This window comes from Carassius carassius, chromosome 8 (assembly GCF_963082965.1).
Source record: "Carassius carassius chromosome 8, fCarCar2.1, whole genome shotgun sequence".
NCBI classification, from domain to species: Eukaryota; Metazoa; Chordata; class Actinopteri; order Cypriniformes; family Cyprinidae; genus Carassius; species Carassius carassius.
In genome coordinates, this window is record NC_081762.1 from 36,182,880 (window position 1) to 36,207,622 (window position 24,743).

Sequence of the window (24,743 nt, forward strand, 5' to 3'; positions counted from 1 at the left end):
AAAAAATGGAGAAAAAACCCGGTGAGAAACCAGGCTCAGTCGGGGAGACAGTCCTCCTCTGGTCAGAAGAAACCAGCAAATCAGCTCCAGGCTGCAGAAAAGTCAGACTGTGCAGAAGAATCATCTGTTTCCTGTGGTCTTGTCCTGGTGGTCGTCTGAGACAAGGTCTTTACAGGGGATCTGTATCTGGGGCTCATCTAGTTGTCCCGGTCTCCGCTGTGTTTCAGGGCCATAGAGGTCCTTTCTAGGTGTTGATCCACCATCTTGTCTGGATACTGACTGGATCCGGGTGACTGAAGAGGCCCACTGATCTGGATACAGACTGTATCTGGTGGCTACGGTGACCTCGGAATAAGGGATTTTTTTAAAAGACTCTTTTATTCATATAAGATTTTCTCCAAACTTTTCAGATGGAGGCATGAGAAAGAGATTGCCTTGATTGGGCTTGTGGTTATTGGTGGACCGAGGGAACTTTTGTGAGTTTTACTCCTCCCTTTTGGAGTGGGGGGGGCTGACGAAACGCATGTGGGCAGGCGTCGTCACCCTTGATGACCCTTGGCGAGCGTAGTGGTTTACCAGAGGCAGCGCACAGGCCCGAGGGGTCGTAGACACAGCTCGAGTTTCTCTTCATTGTCGCATAAAACTTTCGTCTTTTACTAAAGATTTCCGTGGAGGGGAACTATTGCGAGTGACTTGTATTTTTGGGTGCTCTGCTCACAGCAGAGCTACATCGAAATGTCAAGAGCAGAATCAATTTGGCCGTCTGCCAACACGCTGCAGGAGGGCATGCCACTGGTCATCGTCTGTATTTGCACTCTCTGCGTTTGCGCTGTCAGCACTTAGTGTTTATTTAGCTGGCATGGGAAGGCAGCACTTTCTTGTACGTGATGGGATGCAAACTCTGGAAGGCTCCCTTTAGTGACCGGTCCAAACAAAGATCTCATCAGCTCCTCTAGCCCTATCGGCGACTCGTGCACTTCGAGCCTTCTTAGCGACGGCGCAAGTGGCTGACTGCTGACTGCGTTGGTGGTATAGTGGTGAGCATAGCTGCCTTCCAAGCACTTGACCTGGGTTCGATTCCCGGCCAACGCATGTCCTTTGGCTCGGGCTGATGTCGAAGCAGAACTCCTTCTGTGACCTGTGGCTCCTCCCAAAACTTTTGGATGGATCGTTCCCAAGCCAAAAAGAGCTAGCTCTCCCTGTCGGGGAATCGAACCCCAGTTTTTTCGCATGACAGGCGGAGATACTGTCCACTATACTAACGAGGAGCTGCGCATGCTGCTGTTTCTCCCCCAACCGACGCTACTGCACCGACATAACTGAACAATGAATGGCTTTTTCTGACGCTGACACAGCCCTAGCATCGTCAAATTCCAGATTGACCCATCATTAGCTAAAGTCGCATGACATTTGGAACACTACCCGTTGTAGGGGTCATTGTTTGGACTTTTTTTTTTTTTTTTAAATTGCGCTTTAAACAAAAAGGATTGTGTCAATGCAACTGAACAACATTAATTAGGAACACAGTGCGTCAATAAAGCAAAATGACAGTTAAAGGCATTTCGTCATTGAAATCGGTTATGTCATCATTCAGCTAAGTTCAGTTTAAATAGTATCTGTGCAATAATTTGCAATCAAGTCAATGATATCGCTGTACATGAAGTGTCCCCAGCTATGCCTGCCAGAGGCGACAGAGGCAAGGAACCAAAACTCGATCGGTGAAAAAATGGAGAAAAAACCCGGTGAGAAACCAGTCTCAGTCGGGGAGACAGTTCTCCTCTGGTCAGAAGAAACCAGCAAATCAGCTCCAGGCTGCAGAAAAGTCAGACTGTGCAGAAGAATCATCTGTTTCCTGTGGTCTTGTCCTGGTGGTCGTCTGAGACAAGGTCTTTACAGGGGATCTGTATCTGGGGCTCATCTAGTTGTCCGATAGGGCTAGAGGTGTTTCAGGGCCATAGAGGTCCTTTCTAGGTGTTGATCCACCATCTTGTCTGGATACTGACTGGATACGGGTGACTGAAGCGGCCCACTGATCTGGATACAGACTGGATCTGGTGGCTATGGTGACCTCGGAATAAGGGATTTCTTTAAAAGACTCTTTTATTCATAAAAGATTTACTCCAACTTTTCAGATGGAGGCATGAGAAAGAGATTGCCTTGATTTGGCTTGTGGTTATTGGTGGACCGAGGGGACTTTTGTGAGTTTTACTCCTCCCTTTTGGAGTGTGGGGGGGGGGGGGGATGACGAAACGAATGTGGGCAGGCGTCGTCACCCTTGATGACCCTTGGCGAGCGTACTGGTTTACCAGAGGCAGCGCACAGGCCCGAGGGGTCGTAGACACAGCTCAAGTTTCTCTTCATAGTCGCATAAATCTTTCGCCTTTTACTAAAGATTTCCGTGGAGGGGAACTTTTGCGAGTGACCTGTATTTTTGGGTGCTTTTCTCACAGCAGAGCTACATCGAAATGTCAAGAGCAGAATCAATTTGGCCGTCCGCCAACACGCTGCAGGAGGGCGTGCCACTGGTCATCGTCTGTATTTGCACTCTCTGCGTTTGCGCTGTCAGCACTTAGTGTTTATTTAGCTGGCATGGGAAGGCAGCACTTTCTTGTACATGACGGGATGCAAATTCTGGAAGGCTCTCTTTAGTGACGGGTCCAAACAAAGATCTCATCAGCTCCTCTAGCCCTATCGGCGACTCGTGCACTTCGAGCCTTCTTAGCGACGGCGCAATTGGCTGACTGCTGACTGTGTTGGTGGTATAGTGGTAAGCATAGCTGCTTTCCAAGCAGTTGACCCGGGTTCGATTCCCGGCTAACGCATGTCCTTTGGCTCGGGCTGATGTCGAAGCAGAACTCCTTCTGTGACCTGTGGCTCCTCCCAAAACTTTTGGATGGATCGTTCGGAAGCCGAAAAGAGCTAGCTCTCCCCGTCAGGGAATCGAACCCCGGTCTTCCGCGTGACAGGCGGAGATACTGTCCACTATACTAACGAGGAGCTGCGCATGCTGCCGTTTCTCCCCCAACCGACGCTACTGCACCGACATAACTGAACAATGCATGGCTTTTTCTGATGCTGACATAGCCCTAGCACCGTCAAATTCCGGATGGACCCATCATTAGCTAAAGTCGCATAACATTTGGAACACTTCCCGTTGCAGGGGTCATTGTTTGGACTCTTTTTTTTTTTTTTTTTAAATTGCGCTTTAAACAAAAAGGATTGTGTCAATGCAACTGAAAAACATTAATTAGGAACACAGTGCTCAATAAAGCAAAATGACAGTTAAAGGCATTTCGTCATTGAAATCGGTGATGTCATCATTCAGCTAAGTTCAGTTTAAATAGTATCTGTGCAATAATTTGCAATCAAGTCAACGATATCGCTGTACATGAAGTGTCCCCAGCTATGCCTGCCAGAGGCGACAGAGGCAAGGAACCAAAACTCGATCGGTGAAAAAATGGAGAAAAAACCCGGTGAGAAACCAGGCTCAGTCGGGGAGACAGTTCTCCTCTGGTCAGAAGAAACCAGCAAATCAGCTCCAGGCTGCAGAAAAGTCAGACTGTGCAGAAGAATCATCTGTTTCCTGTGGTCTTGTCCTGGTGGTCGTCTGAGACAAGGTCTTTACAGGGGATCTGTATCTGGGGCTCATCTAGTTGTCCGATAGGGCTAGAGGTGTTTCAGGGCCATAGAGGTCCTTTCTAGGTGTTGATTAACCATCTTGTCTGGATACTGACTGGATCCGGGTGACTGAAGCGGCCCACTGATCTGGATACAGACTGGATCTGGTGGCTACGGTGACCTCGGAATAAGGGATTTCTTTAAAAGACTCTTTTATTCATATAAAATTTTCTCCAACTTTTCAGATGGAGGCATGAGAAAGAGATTGCCTTGATTTGGCTTGTGGTTATTGGTGGACCGAGGGGACTTTTGTGAGTTTTACTCCTCCCTTTTGGAGTGGGGGGGGGGCTGACGAAACGCATGTGGGCAGGCGTCGTCACCCTTGATGACCCTTGGCGAGCGTAGTGGTTTACCAGAGGCAGCGCACAGGCCCGAGGGGTCGTAGACACAGCTCGAGTTTCTCTTCATTGTCGCATAAATCTTTCGCCTTTTACTAAAGATTTCCGTGGAGGGGAACTTTTGCGAGTGACCTGTATTTTTGGGTGCTCTGCTCACAGCAGAGCTACATCGAAATGTCAAGAGCAGAATCAATTTGGCCGTCCGCCAACACGCTGCAGGAGGGCGTGCCACTGGTCATCGTCTGTATTTGCACTCTCTGCGTTTGCGCTGTCAGCACTTAGTGTTTATTTAGCTGGCATGGGAAGGCAGCACTTTCTTGTACGTGACGGGATGCAAATTCTGGAAGGCTCTCTTTAGTGACGGGTCCAAACAAAGCTCTCATCAGCTCCTCTAGCCCTATCGGCGACTCGTGCACTTCGAGCCTTCTTAGCGACGGCGCAAGTGGCTGACTGCGTTGGTGGTATAGTGGTGAGCATAGCTGCCTTCCAAGCAGTTGACCCGGGTTCGATTCCCGGCCAACGCATGTCCTTTGGCTCGGGCTGATGTCGAAGCAGAACTCCTTCTGTGACCTGTGGCTCCTCCCAAAACTTTTGGATGGATCGTTCGGAAGCCGAAAAGAGCTAGCTCTCCCCGTCGGGGAATCAAACCCCGGTCTTCCGCGCGGGAGCCGAAAATAGTTAAGCTTAACTTCTCTTAACTTTTCCCATTCATTCTCTATGGTAGTGCTTAACACTACGGATGCAATATATTTGTGGCCACACGTAGATTTCCTGGCGCTGTTTCGCCTCTTCCGTGGCGGGGAATTTAAGAAGCCTGGTGTCATCTGTCAATCATTCGTAGTGAGTGGAGGAGGGGAGGAGACCAGTTTCACGATCGGAGAGATATCTGTTTACCGAATTGTTGTACAAAACAAAACAAGTTTGCTGGCAAGCATTTACTGTCTAAACTACCGTTGCAAAAGTTTTACCTCAGGTGACCGCTGTTTTTACGTAAGAGTTCGAGATCAACGCAATTAATGTTAAGCGAGAAGGTAAGTTAAGTTAAATGCTACGTTACTTTAGCAATATTAACTTTCTGTATTGTAAATACATTATCATATAAATGACATGTATATTCTCATGTAATGGTATTGTTAATTGTGTTGAATGGTTTGTGATGTTAGGAAATATTAAACCAAACTCATAGTTGAACATACAGCAGTTATTTTATATAATTGTTATAGTTTCTTTGTAAGAGTGAAGGTTTCATAATTGATCTCTAAGTACTTAAAAATGTTTTTTTGAAAATGTTAACAATGCAATATGATACTCATAATGTAATTAACATGTATTACACACATATTACATTTATTACATATATATTCTATATTATTATATATAATATATTGTACTTGTGCAATTTAATGGTATAATTTAAACTGTGTGTATATAAATCAACATTTTTAATTAGTTAAACTTGTTTTAATATATACATGTATACATTTTCATAATAAATATTTTATATACGTACTCATATATTGAGTGGATTAAATAAATATTAAATAACACAAATTTATAAGTCTCTTATGCTCTAAGGCTGCATTTATTAAGCTAAAAAACTGTAATATTATGAAATATTATGGCAAGTTAAAATAACTTATATATAATATATATATATATATATATATATATATATATATATATATATATATATATATATATATATATATATATATATATATAACTGCTGCTGATAACTGTCTTATTTAACTATATTAAGTATTTTTATGTGGCCATGATTTCAGAACTGCAACATGAAGAAAACAGTTTTTTTCCCCGGGAGATACAAGGTGTCTTTCAGGAAAGGCCCATCAGGCCATTTACGCAAATTAAAGACAACCCTTCACTGCAGAACAAGTCAACACCTCAAAGAGAAGATCTGGTCAGGATGAATGCCCGTTCTGTTGTCTTACAGAGAGGAGGGGATGTCTCTGACAAGCAAGAGGTGTTGGGAGAATACATTCTACAGTTTGGCAAATACAAGGGCCAGTCTTTCAGGTGGTTACTAGAGAATTATGTCGGCTATGCTTTGTACCTGTCCAATAAGGTTGAGAAAGAAGAACAGGCTGGGCAGTTCAACCCAGAGGGTCCTTGCAAAGATAGTCTAATTTCCTTTATTGAATACTCAAGAAGCTTTAAGGAAATTGATGATCTTAAACGGTATCTGTCTCAAAGGCCAGATCCATTGCCAGTTTTGATAGAGGAAGACAATACTGTTGGATTTGGAACAAGAGCTCAAAACACTTGGAGACAAATTTGGGATACCAGGGCAGATGGATATGCTTTCTTTATAATGAAGCAGAAGTGTGTTCCAGGCAGCAAAATGTACAACTTGCAGCAGTATCTTTTAAAACAGCAGCAACAACAGCTGACAATAAACACTCCTCCGTTGCCCTCACCATCAGCTTCCACTGCAAGACCACTTGTTCCTTCCAGTACTGCTTCTGATCAGCCTGGTAAGTTAATAAAATTCATGCAAATTTGCTTATATTGTTACTTAAAGCCTACTGATCCATTGATTTTGTTTTATAGTGATGGAGGAGGATGAAGAATTGGAGAGGATAATGCTGAGTCTGTCTCCAACAAAGTATCTCACAAAGCTGAGTAAGTGAATCAAGAGTCACGTCATGTGTGTTATTCAGAGCCATTTCAAGTTCAGCATGTTTTTGACACATGCAATTGCACATACTGGAGCAAAAATGTTCAAATTATGCTTAATTTTCAGGATCATCTGCAGCCACGGAATCCACACACTTGTCTACAGCAGGTTACTTTCCAAATCAGATTCAGAGGCTTATTCTGTTACATACAGACTTATCCTCTATTTCTGAATTTAATTATCTTATTTGTTGCTTTGGCAGTGTTCTTGCCTGTTCTAAAAAACATGTTTTTTTGTTCTAACTATAATTAAGGGTTGAACATACCAGTGGTGAGGGTGAGTGCACTTCATGAATTGTATGCATGGTATTTAAAGTGTCATTTGTTGTTATAAGTGGAATGTTTACTTACAGACTTTTGAACATTATTAGAATTTGCATTCCTAGAATAAATAGAATAATAGAATAAACAATGATTCATGCATTACATTAAATGAGTCATTTAATGTAGTCAAGACAATTAAATACACATCATGTACATTCAGTGTTTTAATATATTTTTTATTTCCTCCTTGTGCTGTTCCATGCAGGTCTGCCACAGCCTCCATCAACATCAGTTCCTGTGTGTAGGCCTTCTTCACGGGGTGAAGGCTCTGTACCACCTGCAGCAACACAATCAACACCGGCACCAATGCCATCTGCACTGACTGAAACCCCTGTTCTCAGCTACAAAAAAGGTAAAGACAGTTAAATACACATCATGTGCAATCATTGTTAATACACACACACACACATATATATATATATATATATATATATATATATATATATTTTTTTTTTTTTTGTGTGTTCCATCCAGTTCTGTCGACATCACATGCAGTCTCTAGTTCTCCCAGTCCCAGTATGCCTTCTTCACAGACTGATGGGCCTGTACCACCTCCTGCTGCACAATCAGCACCTACAGCTCCTGCATCAATGCCTTCTGTACAGAAAGAAGCACCTGTTCCTAGCTACTTGCAAGATATCAGCCGCTGGAACTGCTCTCTTCATCAAAGAATTTGGATGAAGACAGAGATGGAATCCATGGGGCTCTGGCCAGGATCACACCCAGTAAGACACCTCATGAATATGGTCTCCTTGTGGCGCTATCCACCTCAGCCTGAGCTTATAGAGACAAACACTGGCCTTCCATCACCCAAATACTTCCAACTCCATCCCTTTTTCATTTGGAAACCTGAGCACAGTATAATGGAAAGGCTTAGGAACAATTACATCCTGCCTTGTCTTTACAGATGTCAAAATCCAAATGTTGTGTCCTCTGGTGTGGGAAAACCCAGAGTGATCCTTGGTACTACTGGGCAATTTTACATCCTTGCTTCACGTCTGTGTTGTAAGGCATGCAAAAGATACTGGTTTGCTGATAAACCTCAGTGGCTGGACATTCTACCACAGCGATTCAGAAACGTCTTGCCAGCCTTCCTCACCCATAAGAAGGCAATCTGTAAAACAGTGATGGATGAACTGAGGCGCTCTGGAAAATCCCCTAATGACATGGCCAACCAGCTGTCTGAGGTGCTTCACCTTAAATTTGAAAGAGCACATCTGGCTTACCTTCTCAGTGTGCAGAATGTCAGGGATGCTGAAGCAGGGATGTATGGTCAGAAAACCATCACTGGGGCACTGAGGAAGGATGACACACCTGCACCGTTTGGGGATTACGGAGACACTGATGGGTGGGATGGGGTGTCTGTCTCTGCACACTATTTAATAGAGTGCCTCCTTCATGAATATCAGCGGCAGGAAGCAGCTCTCACTCAGCTCCTACAAGGCACTTTTGGACAGGTGTTCAGGTCAGATCACACACGCAAAGTTGTTAAAAAAGTTACCCTCTTATCTGGCACAATGTCATCCTATGCTGTGATGAACGAGAACTGGATGATTCTGTCCTGGGTGATGCTGCAGAGTGAAAGTGAGCAGTCATTGGAGTCAATGTACTGTGGGCTATCCAATCGCTACAGTGCTGCTGGTATTCCCAAGGCCAAGTACCAGTGGGTGGACAGGTATAAATCATCACATCTAACCAAACATTACATCAAGTGGTGTAAGCAAAGGTTATGAATACATTAAAATGTATTTTTCTTTCTCCTTTATGTACTTAGGGACTGCTGTGCCGCTTTCAGAGTGATGGACCCAGGACCTTATGAGCACCAGCAGTGGGAAGCCTGGAGGACCACAGAAGCTATTGTGGCAGAGGTTACATCAGGAAACCTCAAGAATTTACATGCCGCTTGCAGGAAGTTCAACGAGGACATGGTTGTTAAACTGGACTTGTTTCACTGTATGCGGCGGTTCACCAGGGAGTGTGTTTCGGAGCACCATCCTCTGTATGGCTCCTTCTGCCAGTTCCTCTCTTCTGCCTTCTCTGTAGTTGATCAGAGTGACCTGGAGAAACTGAAGAACGCATACAGATTCTGTGGTATCGAGCCTGCTAATCCCACCAAGCTGCACATCAGAGAGCACTGCAGGACAAAAGTGCCACATCCCAGAGAGCTGGTTCAAAGGGTGGAAGAAGTGTTACACCATTTCTATCTGGCAAAGGATCCCAACAACATCTTCCTTTTCAAACCCTCAATGTTAAAATTATGGTGGATTCAGCATATCCACATCCTTAGAGGCTGCCTGAGTGATCCTGAGGTGGAGGAAGGAATCCTCTACAGATATGGTGGAACCCTACAGCTGAATCATGTCAAGGGTGATGGAGCTGCTGTGCCGATTTGGATCCCTGTGAGAGGCACTTCACAGCAGGAGGGGTTTCATTTCCACCAGGCTCAGTGGGTAACAGGCAATCGTGTCTCTCCTGAGTTGTTCCAAGCACAGGGTATGACTGGTGTGGCACGCTGGAATTATCAGCGGCTGGTGGACCTAAAGCAGCCTGGGGTTGTCTTACCTGGAGTGTTTGACCCTGTTTTGATGATGGAGTTAAACAGGGCATCTATAAGAGTGACAGGGCAACCCAAATATCCAGCCTTGCACATCTCCAGCAGGGACACAGGAGAGAGGTTTGGCCTGCAATACGTGGAGCCAGGTTGTCGACCTGTGCCTCTTGACTTTGACAAGCACAAAAGCAGGAAGACAGACCTAGGAGATGTGGAGATGCAAGAGGAGTCTTCATCTGGCGTTCCGTTTCCATTCCCATCTCAGGTAAGCCTTTAAAAAAATTGATAACAGTTTTTTTTTTATAAAAATAATACATTTATAATTCTCACTTGCATATTGCACTCATTTTTTTATGAATGCTTAAAGGATACCTCTTCTGCCGAGACCCCTCTTGCTGCAGAACCAGAGGCTACCTCACAGCCTGTCATTTTTCACCAGTTTCCTACACCAAGTGCTGTGACAGTGAAGGAACAAACATCTGAGGAGTGTCTTTTATTTGGAGGTAACTATATAATACATACAGGCGTCAATGTGTGTAATCTGTCTGCCTCATCTATGGACACAAAAAACAAATACTTAAATTAGTAATTTTGTGAATCTCTTTTAGAACTCCCAAGCACATCACCACTGCCTGTAGCTGCTTCTCCCTGTGCTGCTCGCACTGGACCTATTAAGACCGGTGGCCGAGTTTTTGTGTTGGACCATAACAGATGGACGGATCCAATGAGAAATGCAATTGATGGTTTGCTGGCCAAGCATCATGGGAGCAAGGATCTCCTTACAAAGGTGGATGCTGAATATGCTGCTATGGTACAGAGTGCCTGTACTGACCCCAACAGCCTTCTGCATTCCACCACAAAGCAGCACATAAGCAGGTACATAAAACACCTTGCTAAAAAAAAAGAACACTAATGCTTCTCTCAACACCAGCCCAGAAAAGCTCTTGGAGACACAGCAGTTATGGCAGCGTCTTCACTCAGGCAGTGAAACAATCAGAGTCCCAGTGACAGTACTGCCACCTGCCCCAGTCAATCCACCTGCAAAGGCTGTTCCTGAGGCTGTCCCTCTGGACCAGACAGCGTTCGAGAAGATGGTGAAGGACATCATAGAGAAGCAGCAGGCAGTTCAGCAGCAACAACAATTGCAGGCGCTGCAAAAAAAGCAAACCAGATCCTGTTTAGCCTGTGGCCAGCCTAAGTCTCGATACATGGGTGATGGCTCCTCAATACATTTCTTCTATCAAGGTAGTGATGTTAAATACTTCTACTGCTCCAAGAAAGTATTTGACACATATTCAGCAGAGGGCCTGACCAACCCCAGAATGCCTTTTGAAGACTTTGCAGAGACTCCTTTTTTTCAGCGGGAACTGGAGGCCTCTAAGCAGAGAGGGGCAGAAAGGAAGAGGGTCACTGATGAGAGAAGCAAGTGGAAGTCAGCAGTAGAGCATCCTACTGGTCGTCTGTGCAGATTCTGCCACCTGCCACTGAAACAAGGACCCAACAGTCCTCATATTTACACTGGTTTACCTGGAGTGGCAGGCAAATACATTTACTGTCCTGCTAAAGTGTTTTCTCTTTATCAGGCTCAGGGAATGAGTGCAGAAATGTCATGGAGAGACTTTCAGCAGTCTCCATTCTATGAGACTGAGAAGCAGAGGTGGATAAAGGAAAAGAAAAAATGACTTCACTGTGCTACAAAACAGTATTTGAGATCTGGGCATGTCATTTGACAAAGACATTCCTTGCACAAGGTTGTGTTTATATATATATATATTTTGTTGCACTTGTAAAAAAAATTTATTAAAATTTGTTTGTTTTTTTAATTATTTCATTTATTTCCTTTTGTTCAATAAAATACCGAAATGATTATTTTATTCTATTGCATTGTATTTTAGTGGGGTTTTTATATTGTTGACTTGCATTGTTAATAACTGTTATAACTAAACTGTCTACATAATTATTTCATTTCTTGCCCCCCCCCCCCCCGTTATCCACAACTTTAGATTATATTATCATTATTGTTGTTGTTGTTATTTAATCTATAATTGTAAATTATTTAATTTATTTCTGTTTTCTATTTCTGTTCATTAAAATACCAAAAGTAATATATTTTATTGTATTGCCTTGTATTTTAGTGTTTTTATTTTTATTTTATTGACTTGCATTATTTTATCTTGCCTCATAAACACTATATGTTAATAACTGTTGCTATTAAACTCTTTTTTAATTTAAAATATGTGTTTCTTGTATTTTCTCCCCCGTGTTATCCACAACTGTAGATTTTATTATTATTACTGTTGTTTAATCTGTAATTTTAAATTATTTATTCCCATTTGTGATCTTTAAAATACCTGAAACATTGGCCTTATTTGCATTGTTAGCGTTTTTTTTTATAAGTAAATTTTATAGACTTGCGTTGTTATTATCTTGCTCAGATTTGAAAACACTAAATGTTAATCACTGTTACTATTAAATATACATAATTGTTCATAATTATTTAATTTAAAACACAATTTAATTGTTTTTCCTGTGTTCTCTCTTTTTATTATTGTTGTTGTTTAATATATAATTATTTAATGTTTATTTATTTAACTATTAAATATTTTGGTAAGTACTGTACTTTAATAATTAAATTTTTCAGTTTTATATAATATATGTATTACTGACCTATAGATAAGAATTAAACTTACTTTTTTGCTGTTATTGGTTATATTTCATATATATATATATATATATATATATATATATATATATATATATATATATATGGGTTTTCTGTACATAGTTATACAAATATAAAATTAATTTCTCTTTAAAAATAAAGGCCTGAAACATTACCAAATGTTCTTTTTTAATTATTCTAATTGTTCTATATTAAAAATAACTATTCCCTATTATAATGTAAATATTTATTAAGATTTATTAAGATATATTTATTTAATCATTATATATTTTGGTTAGTTTTTCTTATCATTTTTATAATAAGTATATAAGTAATTACTTTACTATAAATAAAATGGAAAACTTACTTTTTTGTGAGTGTTAGTTATATTACATATATATGGGTTTTCTGTACACAGTTATACAAATATAAATAGATGTCTCTTTAAAAATAAAGGCCTGAAACATTATCAAAATATTATTTTTAATAATTCACAATTTTCTATATTAAAAATAAATTTGTTTCTTAAGATCGTTGCACATTTTTTACATCCTACAAAACAACAATTATTACAATATTTATTTTATCTTTGTTCACAAAGTTCGTTTATTATATGTTAATCGTACCTACAGTGTATCTAGATGAAAAAACGAATACAAACTAATTTAATGGTATTTGTGGCCGAGACGGGATTCGAACCTCTAATTCTGTGTATTTTTTTCGTCCCGCCTCCCTGGAATTGCCTTCGTTCCTATTGGCTAGTCAGCGCTCTACACCTATCCGCGACTGGCCTCCGCGTGACAGGCGGAGATACTGTCCACTATACTAGCGAGGAGCTGCACATGCTGCCGTTTCTCCCCCAACCGACGCTACTGCACCGACATAACTGAACAATGCATGGCTTTTTCTGACGCTGACACAGCCCAAGCACCGTCAAATTCCGGATGGACCCATCATTAGCTAAAGTCGCATAACATTTGGAACACTACCCGTTGCAGGGGTCATTGTTTTGACTCTTTTTTTTTTTCTTTTTTTTTTTTAATTGCGCTTTAAACAAAAAGGATTGTGTCAATGCAACTGAACAACATTAATTAGGAACACAGTGCGTCAATAAAGCAAAATGACAGTTAAAGGCATTTCGTCATTGAAATCGGTGATGTCATCATTCAGCTAAGTTCAGTTTAAATAGTATCTGTGCAATAATTTGCAATCAAGTCAACGATATCGCTGTACATGAAGTGTCCCCAGCTATGCCTGCCAGAGGCGACAGAGGCAAGGAACCAAAACTTGATCGGTGAAAAAATGGAGAAAAAAACCCGGTGAGAAACCAGGCTCAGTCGGGGAGACAGTTCTCCTCTGGTCAGAAGAAACCAGCAAATCAGCTCCAGGCTGCAGAAAAGTCAGACTGTGCAGAAGAATCATCTGTTTCCTGTGGTCTTGTCCTGGTGGTCGTCTGAGACAAGGTCTTTACAGGGGATCTGTATCTGGGGCTCATCTAGTTGTCCGATAGGGCTAGAGGTGTTTCAGGGCCATAGAGGTCCTTTCTAGGTGTTGATCAACCATCTTGTCTGGATACTGACTGGATCCAGGTGACTGAAGCAGCCCACTGATCTGGATACAGACTGGATCTGGTGGCTACGGTGACCTCGGAATAAGGGATTTCTTTAAAAGACTCTTTTATTCATATAAGATTTTCTCCAACTTTTCAGATGGAGGCATGAGAAAGAGATTGCCTTGATTGGGCTTGTGGTTATTGGTGGACCGAGGGGACTTTTGTGAGTTTTACTCCTCCCTTTTGGAGTGGGGGGGGGGGGGGGGGGCTGACGAAACGCATGTGGGCAGGCGTCGTCTCCCTTGATGACCCTTGGCGTGCGTAGTGGTTTACCAGAGGCATCGCACAGGCCCGAGGGGTCGTAGACACAGCTCGAGTTTCTCTTCATTGTCGCATAAATCTTTCGCCTTTTACTAAAGATTTCCGTGGAGGGGAACTTTTGAAAGTGACCTGTATTTTTGGGTGCTTTGCTCACAGCAGAGCTACATCGAAATGTCAAGAGCAGAATCAATTTGGCCGTCTGCCAACACGCTGCAGGAGGGCGTGCCACTGGTCATCGTCTGTATTTGCACTCTCTGTGTTTGCGCTGTCAGCACTTAGTGTTTATTTAGCTGGCATGGGAAGGCAGCACTTTCTTGTACGTGACGGGATGCAAATTCTGGAAGGCTCTCTTTAGTGACGGGTCCAAACAAAGATCTCATCAGCTCCTCTAGCCCTATCGGCGACTCGTGCACTTCGAGCCTTCTTAGCGACGGCGCAAGTGGCTGACTGCTGACTGCGTTGGTGGTATAGTGGTGAGCATAGCTGCCTTCCAAGCAGTTCACCTGGGTTTCGATTCCCGGCCAACGCATGTCCTTTGGCTCGGGCTGATGTCGAAGCAGAACTCCTTCTGTGACCTGTGGCTTCTCCCAAAACTTTTGGATGGATCATTCGGAAGCCGAAAAGAGCTAGGTCTCCCCGTCGGGGAATCGAACCCCGGTCTTACGCGTGACAGGCGGAGATACTGTCCACTATACTAACGAGGAGCTGCGCATGCTGCCGTTTCTCCCCCAACCGACTCTACTGCACCGACATAACTGAACAATGCATGGCTTTTTCTGACGCTGACACAGCCCTAGCACCGTCAAATTCCAGATGGACCCATCATTAGCTAAAGTCGCATAACATTTGGAACACTACCCGTTGCAGGGGTCATTGTTTGGACTCTTTTTTTTTTTTTTTTAATTGCGCTTTAAACAAAAAGGATTGTGTCAATGCAACTGAACAACATTAATTAGGAACACAGTGCGTCAATAAAGCAAAATGACAGTTAAAGGCATTTCGTCATGGAAATCGGTGATGTCATCATTCAGCTAAGTTCAGTTTAAATAGTATCTGTGCAATAATTTGCAATCAAGTCAACGATATCGCTGTACATGAAGTGTCCCCAGCTATGCCTGTCAGAGGCGACAGAGGCAAGGAACCAAAACTTGATCGGTGAAAAAATGGAGAAAAAACCCGGTGAGAAACCAGGCTCAGTCGGGGAGACAGTTCTCCTCTGGTCAGAAGAAACCAGCAAATCAGCTCCAGGCTGCAGAAAAGTCAGACTGTGCAGAAGAATCATCTGTTTCCTGTGGTCTTGTCCTGGTGGTCGTCTGAGACAAGGTCTTTACAGGGGATCTGTATCTGGGGCTCATCTAGTTGTCCGATAGGGCTAGAGGTGTTTCAGGGCCATAGAGGTCCTTTCTAGGTGTTGATCAACCATCTTGTCTGGATACTGACTGGATCCGGGTGACTGAAGCAGCCCACTGATCTGGATACAGACTGGATCTGGTGGCTACGGTGACCTCGGAATAAGGGATTTCTTTAAAAGACTCTTTTATTCATATAAGATTTTCTCCAACTTTTCAGATGGAGGCATGAGAAAGAGATTGCCTTGATTGGGCTTGTGGTTATTGGTGGACCGAGGGGACTTTTGTGAGTTTTACTCCTCCCTTTTAGAGTGGGGGGGGGCTGATGAAACGCATGTGGGCAGACGTCGTCACCCTTGATGACCCTTGGCAAGCGTAGTGGTTTACCAGAGGCAGCGCACAGGCCCGAGGGGTCGTAGACACAGCTCGAGTTTCTCTTCATTGTCGCATAAATCTTTCGCCTTTTACTAAAGATTTCCGTGGAGGGGAACTTTTGCAAGTGACCTGTATTTTTGGGTGCTCTGCTCACAGCAGAGCTACATCGAAATGTCAAGATCAGAATCAATTTGGCCGTCTGCCAACACGCTGCAGGAGGGCGTGCCACTGGTCATCGTCTGTATTTGCAATCTCTGCGTTTGCGCTGTCAGCACTTAGTGTTTATTTAGCTGGCATGGGAAGGCAGCACTTTCTTGTACGTGACGGGATGCAAATTCTGGAAGGCTCTCTTTAGTGACGGGTCCAAACAAAGATCTCATCAGCTCCTCTAGCCCTATCGGCGACTCGTGCACTTCGAGCCTTTTAAGCGACGGCGCAAGTGGCTGGCTGCTGACTGCGTTGGTGGTATAGTGGTGAGCATAGCTGCCTTCCAAGCAGTTGACCCGGGTTCGATTCCCGGCCAACGCATGTCCTTTGGCTCGGGCTGATGTCGAAGCAGAACTCCTTCTGTGACCTGTGGCTCCTCCCAAAACTTTTGGATGGATCATTCGGAAGCCGAAAAGAGCTAGCTCTTCCCGTCGGGGAATCGATCCCCGGTCTTCCGCGTGACAGGCGGAGATACTGTCCACTGTACTAACGAGGAGCTGCGTATGCTTCCGTTTCTCCCCGAACCGACTCTACTGCACCGACATAACTGAACAATGCATGGCTTTTTCTGACGCTGACACAGCCCTAGCACCGTCAAATTCCGGATGGACCCATCATTAGCTAAAGTCGCATAACATTTGGAACACTACCCGTTGCAGGGGTCATTGTTTGGACTTTTTTTAATTGCGCTTTAAACAAAAAGGATTGTGTCAATGCAACTGAACAACATTAATTAGGAACACAGTGCGTCAATAAAGCAAAATGACAGTTAAAGGCATTTCGTCATGGAAATCGGTGATGTCATCATTCAGCTAAGTTCAGTTTAAATAGTATCTGTGCAATAATTTGCAATCAAGTCAACGATATCGCTGTACATGAAGTGTCCCCAGCTATGCCTGCCAGAGGCGACAGAGGCAAGGAACCAAAACTTGATCGGTGAAAAAATGGAGAAAAAACCCGGTGAGAAACCAGGCTCAGTCGGGGAGACAGTTCTCCTCTGGTCAGAAGAAACCAGCAAATCAGCTCCAGGCTGCAGAAAAGTCAGACTGTGCAGAAGAATCATCTGTTTCCTGTGGTCTTGTCCTGGTGGTCGTCTGAGACAAGGTCTTTACAGGGGATCTGTATCTGGGGCTCATCTAGTTGTCCGATAGGGCTAGAGGTGTTTCAGGGCCATAGAGGTCTTTCTAGGTGTTGATCAACCATCTTGTCTGGATACTGACTGGATCCGGGTGACTGAAGCGGCCCACTGATCTGGATACAGACTGGATCTGGTGGCTACGGTGACCTCAGAATAAGGGATTTCTTTAAAAGACTCTTTTATTCATATAAGATTTTCTCCAACTTTTCAGATGGAGGCATGAGAAAGAGATTGCCTTGATTGGGCTTGTGGTTATTGGTGGACCGAGGACAGAGCTACATCAAAATGCAATAGCAGAATCAATTTGGCCGTCCGTCAACACGCTGCAGGAGGGCGTGCCACTGGTCATCGTCTGTATTTGCAATCTCTGCGTTTGCGCTGTCAGCACTTAGTGTTTATTTAGCTGGCATGGGAAGGCAGCACTTTCTTGTACGTGACGGGATGCAAACTCTGGAAGGCTCTCTTTAGTGACGGGTCCAAACAAAGATCTCATCAGCTCCTCTAGCCCTATCGGCGACTCGTGCACTTCAAGACTTCTTAACGACGGCGCAAGTGGCTGACTGGTGACTGCGTTGGTGGTATAGTGGTGAGCATAGCTGCCTTCCAAGCAGTTGATCCGGTTTTGATTCCCGGCCAACGCATGTCCTTTGGCTCGGGCTGATGTCGAAGCAGAACTCCTTCTGTGACCTGTGGCTCCTCCCAAAACTTTTGGATGGATCGTTCGGAAGCCGAAAAGAACTAGCTCTCCCCGTCGGGGAATCGAACCCCGGTCTTACGCGTGACAGGCGGAGATACTGTCCACTATACTAACGAGGAGCTGCGCATGTTGCTGTTTCTCCCCCAACCGATGCTACTGCACCGACATAACTGAACAATGCATTGCTTTTTCTGACGCTGACACAGCCCTAGCACCGTCAAATTCCGGATGGACCCATCATTAGCTAAAGTCGCATAACATTTGGAACACTACCCGTTGCAGGGGTCATTGTTTGGACTTTTTTTAATTGCGCTTTAAACAAAAAGGATTGTGTCAATGCAACTGAACAACATTAATTAGGAACAAAGTGCGTCAATAAAGCAAAATGACAGTTAAAGGCATTTCGTCATTGAAATCGATGATGTCATCATTCAGCTAAGTTCAGTTTAAATAGTATCTGTGCAATAATTTGCAATCAAGTCAACGATATCGCTGTACATGAAGTGTCCCCAGCTATGCCTGCCAGAGGTGACAGAGGCAAGGAACCAAAACTCGATCGGTGAAAAAATGGAGAAAAAACCCGGTGAGAAACCAGGCTCAGTCGGGGAGACAGTTCTCCTCTGGTCAGAAGAAACCATCAAATCAGCTAAAGGCTGCAGAAAAGTCAGACTGTGCAGAAGAATCATCTGTTTCCTGTGGTCTTGTCCTGGTGGTTGTCTAAGACAAGGTCTTTACAGGGGATCTGTATCTTGGGCTCATCTAGTTGTCCCGGTCTCCGCTGTGTTTCAGGGCCATAGAGGTCTTTCTAGGTGTTGATCCACCATCTTGTCTGGATCCGGGTGACTGAAGCGGCCCACTGATCTGGATACAGACTGGATCTGGTGGCTACGGTGACCTCGGAATAAGGGATTTCTTTAAAAGACTCTTTTATTCATATAAGATTTTCTCCAACTTTTCAGATGGAGGCATGAGAAAGAGATTGCCTTGATTGGGCTTGTGGTTATTGGTGGACCGAGGACAGAGCTACATCAAAATGCAATAGCAGAATCAATTTGGCCGTCCGCCAACACGCTGCAGGAGGGCGTGCCACTGGTCATCGTCTGTATTTGCACTCTCTGCGTTTGCGCTGTCAGCACTTAGTGTTTATTTAGCTGGCATGGGAAGGCAGGACTTTCTTGTACGTGACGGGATGCAAACTCTGGAAGGCTCTCTTTAGTGACGGGTCCAAACAAAGATCTCATCAGCTCCTCTAGCCCTATCGGCGACTCGTGCACTTCAAGCCTTCTTAACGACGGCGCATGTGGCTGACTGGTGACTGCGTTGGTGGTATAGTGGTGAGCATAGCTGCCTTCCAAGCAGTTGACCTGGGTTCGATTCCCGGCCAACGCATGTCCTTTGGCTCGGGCTGATGTCGAAGCAGAACTCCTTCTGTGAACTGTGGCTCCTCCCAAAATTTTGGATGGATCGTTCGGAAGCCGAAAAGAGCTAGCTCTCCCCGTCGGGGAATCGAACCACGGTCTTCCGCGTGACAGGCGGAGATACTGTCCACTATACTAACGAGGAGCTGCGCATGCTGCTGTTTCTCCCCCAACCGATGCTACTGCACCGACATAACTGAACAATGCATGGCTTTTTCTGACGCTGACACAGCCCTAGCACCGTCAAATTCCGGATGGACCCATCATTAGCTAAAGTCGCATAACATTTGGAACACTACCCGTTGCAGGGGTCATTGTTTGGACTTTTTTTAATTGCGCTTTAAACAAAAAGGAATGTGTCAATGCAACTGAACAACATTAATTAGGAACAAAGTGCGTCAATAAAGCAAAATGACAGTTAAAGGCATTTCGTCATTGAAATCGATGATGTCATCATTCAGCTAAGTTCAGTTTAAATAGTATCTGTGCAATAATTTGCAATCAAGTCAACGATATCGCTGTACATGAAGTGTCCCCAGCTATGCCTGCCAGAGGTGACAGAGGCAAGGAACCAAAACTCGATCGGTGAAAAAATGGAGAAAAAACCCGGTGAGAAACCAGGCTCAGTCGGGGAGACAGTTCTCCTCTGGTCAGAAGAAACCATCAAATCAGCTCCAGGCTGCAGAAAAGTCAGACTGTGCAGAAGAATCATCTGTTTCCTGTGGTCTTGTCCTGGTGGTTGTCTAAGACAAGGTCTTTACAGGGGATCTGTATCTTGGGCTCATCTAGTTGTCCCGGTCTCCGCTGTGTTTCAGGGCCATAGAGGTCCTTTCTAGGTGTTGATCCACCATCTTGTCTGGATACTGACTGGATCCGGGTGACTGAAGCGGCCCACTGATCTGGATACAGACTGGATCTGGTGGCTACGGTGACCTCGGAATAAGGGATTTCTTTAAAAGACTCTTTTATTCATATAAGATTTTCTCCAACTTTTCAGATGGAGGCATGAGAAAGAGATTGCCTTGATTGGGCTTGTGGTTATTGGTGGACCGAGGACAGAGCTACATCAAAATGCAATAGCAGAATCAATTTGGCCGTCCGCCAACACGCTGCAGGAGGGCGTGCCACTGGTCATCGTCTGTATTTGCACTCTCTGCGTTTGCGCTGTCAGCACTTAGTGTTTATTTAGCTGGCATGGGAAGGCAGGACTTTCTTGTACGTGACGGGATGCAAACTCTGGAAGGCTCTCTTTAGTGACGGGTCCAAACAAAGATCTCATCAGCTCCTCTAGCCCTATCGGCGACTCGTGCACTTCAAGCCTTCTTAACGACGGCGCATGTGGCTGACTGGTGACTGCGTTGGTGGTATAGTGGTGAGCATAGCTGCCTTCCAAGCAGTTGACCTGGGTTCGATTCCCGGCCAACGCATGTCCTTTGGCTCGGGCTGATGTCGAAGCAGAACTCCTTCTGTGAACTGTGGCTCCTCCCAAAATTTTGGATGGATCGTTCGGAAGCCGAAAAGAGCTAGCTCTCCCCGTCGGGGAATCGAACCACGGTCTTCCGCGTGACAGGCGGAGATACTGTCCACTATACTAACGAGGAGCTGCGCATGCTGCTGTTTCTCCCCCAACCGATGCTACTGCACCGACATAACTGAACAATGCATGGCTTTTTCTGACGCTGACACAGCCCTAGCACCGTCAAATTCCGGATGGACCCATCATTAGCTAAAGTCGCATAACATTTGGAACACTACCCGTTGCAGGGGTCATTGTTTGGACTTTTTTTAATTGCGCTTTAAACAAAAAGGAATGTGTCAATGCAACTGAACAACATTAATTAGGAACAAAGTGCGTCAATAAAGCAAAATGACAGTTAAAGGCATTTCGTCATTGAAATCGATGATGTCATCATTCAGCTAAGTTCAGTTTAAATAGTATCTGTGCAATAATTTGCAATCAAGTCAACGATATCGCTGTACATGAAGTGTCCCCAGCTATGCCTGCCAGAGGTGACAGAGGCAAGGAACCAAAACTCGATCGGTGAAAAAATGGAGAAAAAACCCGGTGAGAAACCAGGCTCAGTCGGGGAGACAGTTCTCCTCTGGTCAGAAGAAACCATCAAATCAGCTCCAGGCTGCAGAAAAGTCAGACTGTGCAGAAGAATCATCTGTTTCCTGTGGTCTTGTCCTGGTGGTTGTCTAAGACAAGGTCTTTACAGGGGATCTGTATCTTGGGCTCATCTAGTTGTCCCGGTCTCCGCTGTGTTTCAGGGCCATAGAGGTCCTTTCTAGGTGTTGATCCACCATCTTGTCTGGATACTGACTGGATCCGGGTGACTGAAGCGGCCCACTGATCTGGATACAGACTGGATCTGGTGGCTACGGTGACCTCGGAATAAGGGATTTCTTTAAAAGACTCTTTTATTCATATAAGATTTTCTCCAACTTTTCAGATGGAGGCATGAGAAAGAGATTGCCTTGATTGGGCTTGTGGTTATTGGTGGACCGAGGACAGAGCTACATCAAAATGCAATAGCAGAATCAATTTGGCCGTCCGCCAACACGCTGCAGGAGGGCGTGCCACTGGTCATCGTCTGTATTTGCACTCTCTGCGTTTGCGCTGTCAGCACTTAGTGTTTATTTAGCTGGCATGGGAAGGCAGGACTTTCTTGTACGTGACGGGATGCAAACTCTGGAAGGCTCTCTTTAGTGACGGGTCCAAACAAAGATCTCATCAGCTCCTCTAGCCCTATCGGCGACTCGTGCACTTCAAGCCTTCTTAACGACGGCGCATGTGGCTGACTGGTGACTGCGTTGGTGGTATAGTGGTGAGCATAGCTGCCTTCCAAGCAGTTGACCTGGGTTCGATTCCCGGCCAACGCATGTCCTTTGGCTCGGGCTGATGTCGAAGCAGAACTCCTTCTGTGAACTGTGGCTCCTCCCAAAATTTTGGATGGATCGTTCGGAAGCCGAAAAGAGCTAGCTCTCCCCGTCGGGGAATCGAACCACGGTCTTCCGCGTGACAGGCGGAGATACTGTCCACTATACTAACGAGGAGCTGCGCATGCTGCTGTTTCTCCCCCAACCGATGCTACTGCACCGACATAACTGAACAATGCATGGCTTTTTCTGACGCTGACACAGCCCTAGCACCGTCAAATTCCGGATGGACCCATCATTAGCTAAAGTCGCATAACATTTGGAACACTACCCGTTGCAGGGGTCATTGTTTGGACTTTTTTTAATTGCGCTTTAAACAAAAAGGAATGTGTCAATGCAACTGAACAACATTAATTAGGAACAAAGTGCGTCAATAAAGCAAAATGACAGTTAAAGGCATTTCGTCATTGAAATCGATGATGTCATCATTCAGCTAAGTTCAGTTTAAATAGTATCTGTGCAATAATTTGCAATCAAGTCAACGATATCGCTGTACATGAAGTGTCCCCAGCTATGCCTGCCAGAGGTGACAGAGGCAAGGAACCAAAACTCGATCGGTGAAAAAATGGAGAAAAAACCCGGTGAGAAACCAGGCTCAGTCGGGGAGACAGTTCTCCTCTGGTCAGAAGAAACCATCAAATCAGCTCCAGGCTGCAGAAAAGTCAGACTGTGCAGAAGAATCATCTGTTTCCTGTGGTCTTGTCCTGGTGGTTGTCTAAGACAAGGTCTTTACAGGGGATCTGTATCTTGGGCTCATCTAGTTGTCCCGGTCTCCGCTGTGTTTCAGGGCCATAGAGGTCCTTTCTAGGTGTTGATCCACCATCTTGTCTGGATACTGACTGGATCCGGGTGACTGAAGCGGCCCACTGATCTGGATACAGACTGGATCTGGTGGCTACGGTGACCTCGGAATAAGGGATTTCTTTAAAAGACTCTTTTATTCATATAAGATTTTCTCCAACTTTTCAGATGGAGGCATGAGAAAGAGATTGCCTTGATTGGGCTTGTGGTTATTGGTGGACCGAGGACAGAGCTACATTAAAATGCAATAGCAGAATCAATTTGGCCGTCCGCCAACACGCTGCAGGAGGGCGTGCCACTGGTCATCGTCTGTATTTGCACTCTCTGCGTTTGCGCTGTCAGCACTTAGTGTTTATTTAGCTGGCATGGGAAGGCAGCACTTCCTTGTACGTGACGGGATGCAAACTCTGGAAGGCTCTCTTTAGTGACGGTTCCAAACAAAGATCTCATCAGCTCCTCTAGACCTATCGGCGACTCGTGCACTTCGAGCCTTCTTAACGACGGCGCAAGTGGCTGACTGCTGACTGCGTTGGTGGTATAGTGGTGAGCATAGCTGCCTTCCAAGCAGTTGACCCGGTTTCGATTCCCGGCCAACGCATGTCCTTTGGCTCGGGCTGATGTCGAAGCAGAACTCCTTCTGTGACCTGTGGCTCCTCCCAAAACTTTTGGATGGATCGTTCGGAAGCCGAAAAGAACTAGCTCTCCCCGTCGGGGAATCGAACCCCGGTCTTCCGCGTGACAGGCGGAGATACTGTCCACTATACTAACGTGGAGCTGCGCATGTTGCTGTTTCTCCCCCAACCAACGCTACTGCACCGACATAACTGAACAATGCATGGCTTTTTCTGACGCTGACACAGCCCTAGCACCGTCAAATTCTGGATGGACCCATAATTAGCTAAAGTCGCATAACATTTGGAACACTACCCGTTGCAGGGGTCATTGTTTGGACTCTTTTTTTTTTTTTTTTTAATTGCGCTTTAAACAAAAGGATTGTGTCAATGCAACTGAACAACATTAATTAGGAACACAGTGCGTCAATAAAGCAAAATGACAGTTAAAGGCATTTCGTCATTGAAATCGATGATGTCATCATTCAGCTAAGTTCAGTTTAAATAGTATCTGTGCAATAATCTGCAATAAAGTCAACGATATCGCTGTACATGAAGTGTCCCCAGCTATGCCTGCCAGAGGCGACAGAGGCAAGGAACCAAAACTCGATCGGTGAAAAAATGGAGAAAAAACCCGGTGAGAAACCAGGCTCAGTCGGGGAGACAGTTCTCCTCTGGTCAGAAGAAACCAGCAAATCAGCTCAAGGCTGCAGAAAAGTCAGACTGTGCAGAAGAATCATCTGTTTCCTGTGGTCTTGTCCTGGTGGTAGTCTAAGACAAGGTCCTTACAGGGGATCTGTATCTGGGGCTCATCTAGTTGTCCCAGTCTCCGCTGTGTTTCAGGGCCATAGAGGTCCTTTCTAGGTGTTGATCCACCATCTTGTCTGGATACTGACTGGATCCGGGTGACTGAAGCGGCCCACTGATCTGGATACAGAATGGATCTGGTGGCTACGGTGACCTCGGAATAAGGGATTTCTTTAAAAGACTCTTTTATTCATATAAGATTTTCTCCAACTTTTCAGATGGAGGCATGAGAAAGAGATTGCCTTGATTGGGCTTGTGGTTATTGGTGGACAGAGGA

At 44.7% G+C, this 24,743-nt stretch overlaps 9 non-coding genes across 9 annotated transcripts; 8 read left to right on the top strand and 1 right to left on the bottom strand.

Annotated features, from left to right (window-relative positions):
• Nucleotides 1–611: 611 nt before the first annotated feature.
• Nucleotides 612–727, top strand: LOC132146080 (U5 spliceosomal RNA). Its single transcript, XR_009434829.1, has one exon. It is a non-coding gene; the product is annotated as a U5 spliceosomal RNA (small nuclear RNA).
• A 1,614-nt stretch (nt 728–2,341) lies between these two features.
• Nucleotides 2,342–2,457, top strand: LOC132146022 (U5 spliceosomal RNA). Its single transcript, XR_009434774.1, has one exon. It is a non-coding gene; the product is annotated as a U5 spliceosomal RNA (small nuclear RNA).
• Nucleotides 2,458–2,925: 468 nt separating this feature from the next.
• trnad-guc (transfer RNA aspartic acid (anticodon GUC)) lies at nt 2,926–2,997 on the bottom strand. Its single transcript has one exon. It is a non-coding gene; the product is annotated as a tRNA-Asp (tRNA).
• Nucleotides 2,998–4,067: 1,070 nt separating this feature from the next.
• On the top strand, nt 4,068–4,182 carry LOC132145827 (U5 spliceosomal RNA). Its single transcript, XR_009434591.1, has one exon. It is a non-coding gene; the product is annotated as a U5 spliceosomal RNA (small nuclear RNA).
• A 286-nt stretch (nt 4,183–4,468) lies between these two features.
• Nucleotides 4,469–4,540, top strand: trnag-ucc (transfer RNA glycine (anticodon UCC)). Its single transcript has one exon. It is a non-coding gene; the product is annotated as a tRNA-Gly (tRNA).
• Nucleotides 4,541–14,170: 9,630 nt separating this feature from the next.
• Nucleotides 14,171–14,286, top strand: LOC132146029 (U5 spliceosomal RNA). The gene has a single exon (XR_009434780.1). It is a non-coding gene; the product is annotated as a U5 spliceosomal RNA (small nuclear RNA).
• A 1,609-nt stretch (nt 14,287–15,895) lies between these two features.
• LOC132146001 (U5 spliceosomal RNA) lies at nt 15,896–16,010 on the top strand. Its single transcript, XR_009434755.1, has one exon. It is a non-coding gene; the product is annotated as a U5 spliceosomal RNA (small nuclear RNA).
• Nucleotides 16,011–16,303: 293 nt separating this feature from the next.
• Nucleotides 16,304–16,375, top strand: trnag-ucc (transfer RNA glycine (anticodon UCC)). The gene has a single exon. It is a non-coding gene; the product is annotated as a tRNA-Gly (tRNA).
• Nucleotides 16,376–22,118: 5,743 nt separating this feature from the next.
• On the top strand, nt 22,119–22,190 carry trnag-ucc (transfer RNA glycine (anticodon UCC)). Its single transcript has one exon. It is a non-coding gene; the product is annotated as a tRNA-Gly (tRNA).
• Nucleotides 22,191–24,743: the final 2,553 nt, after the last annotated feature.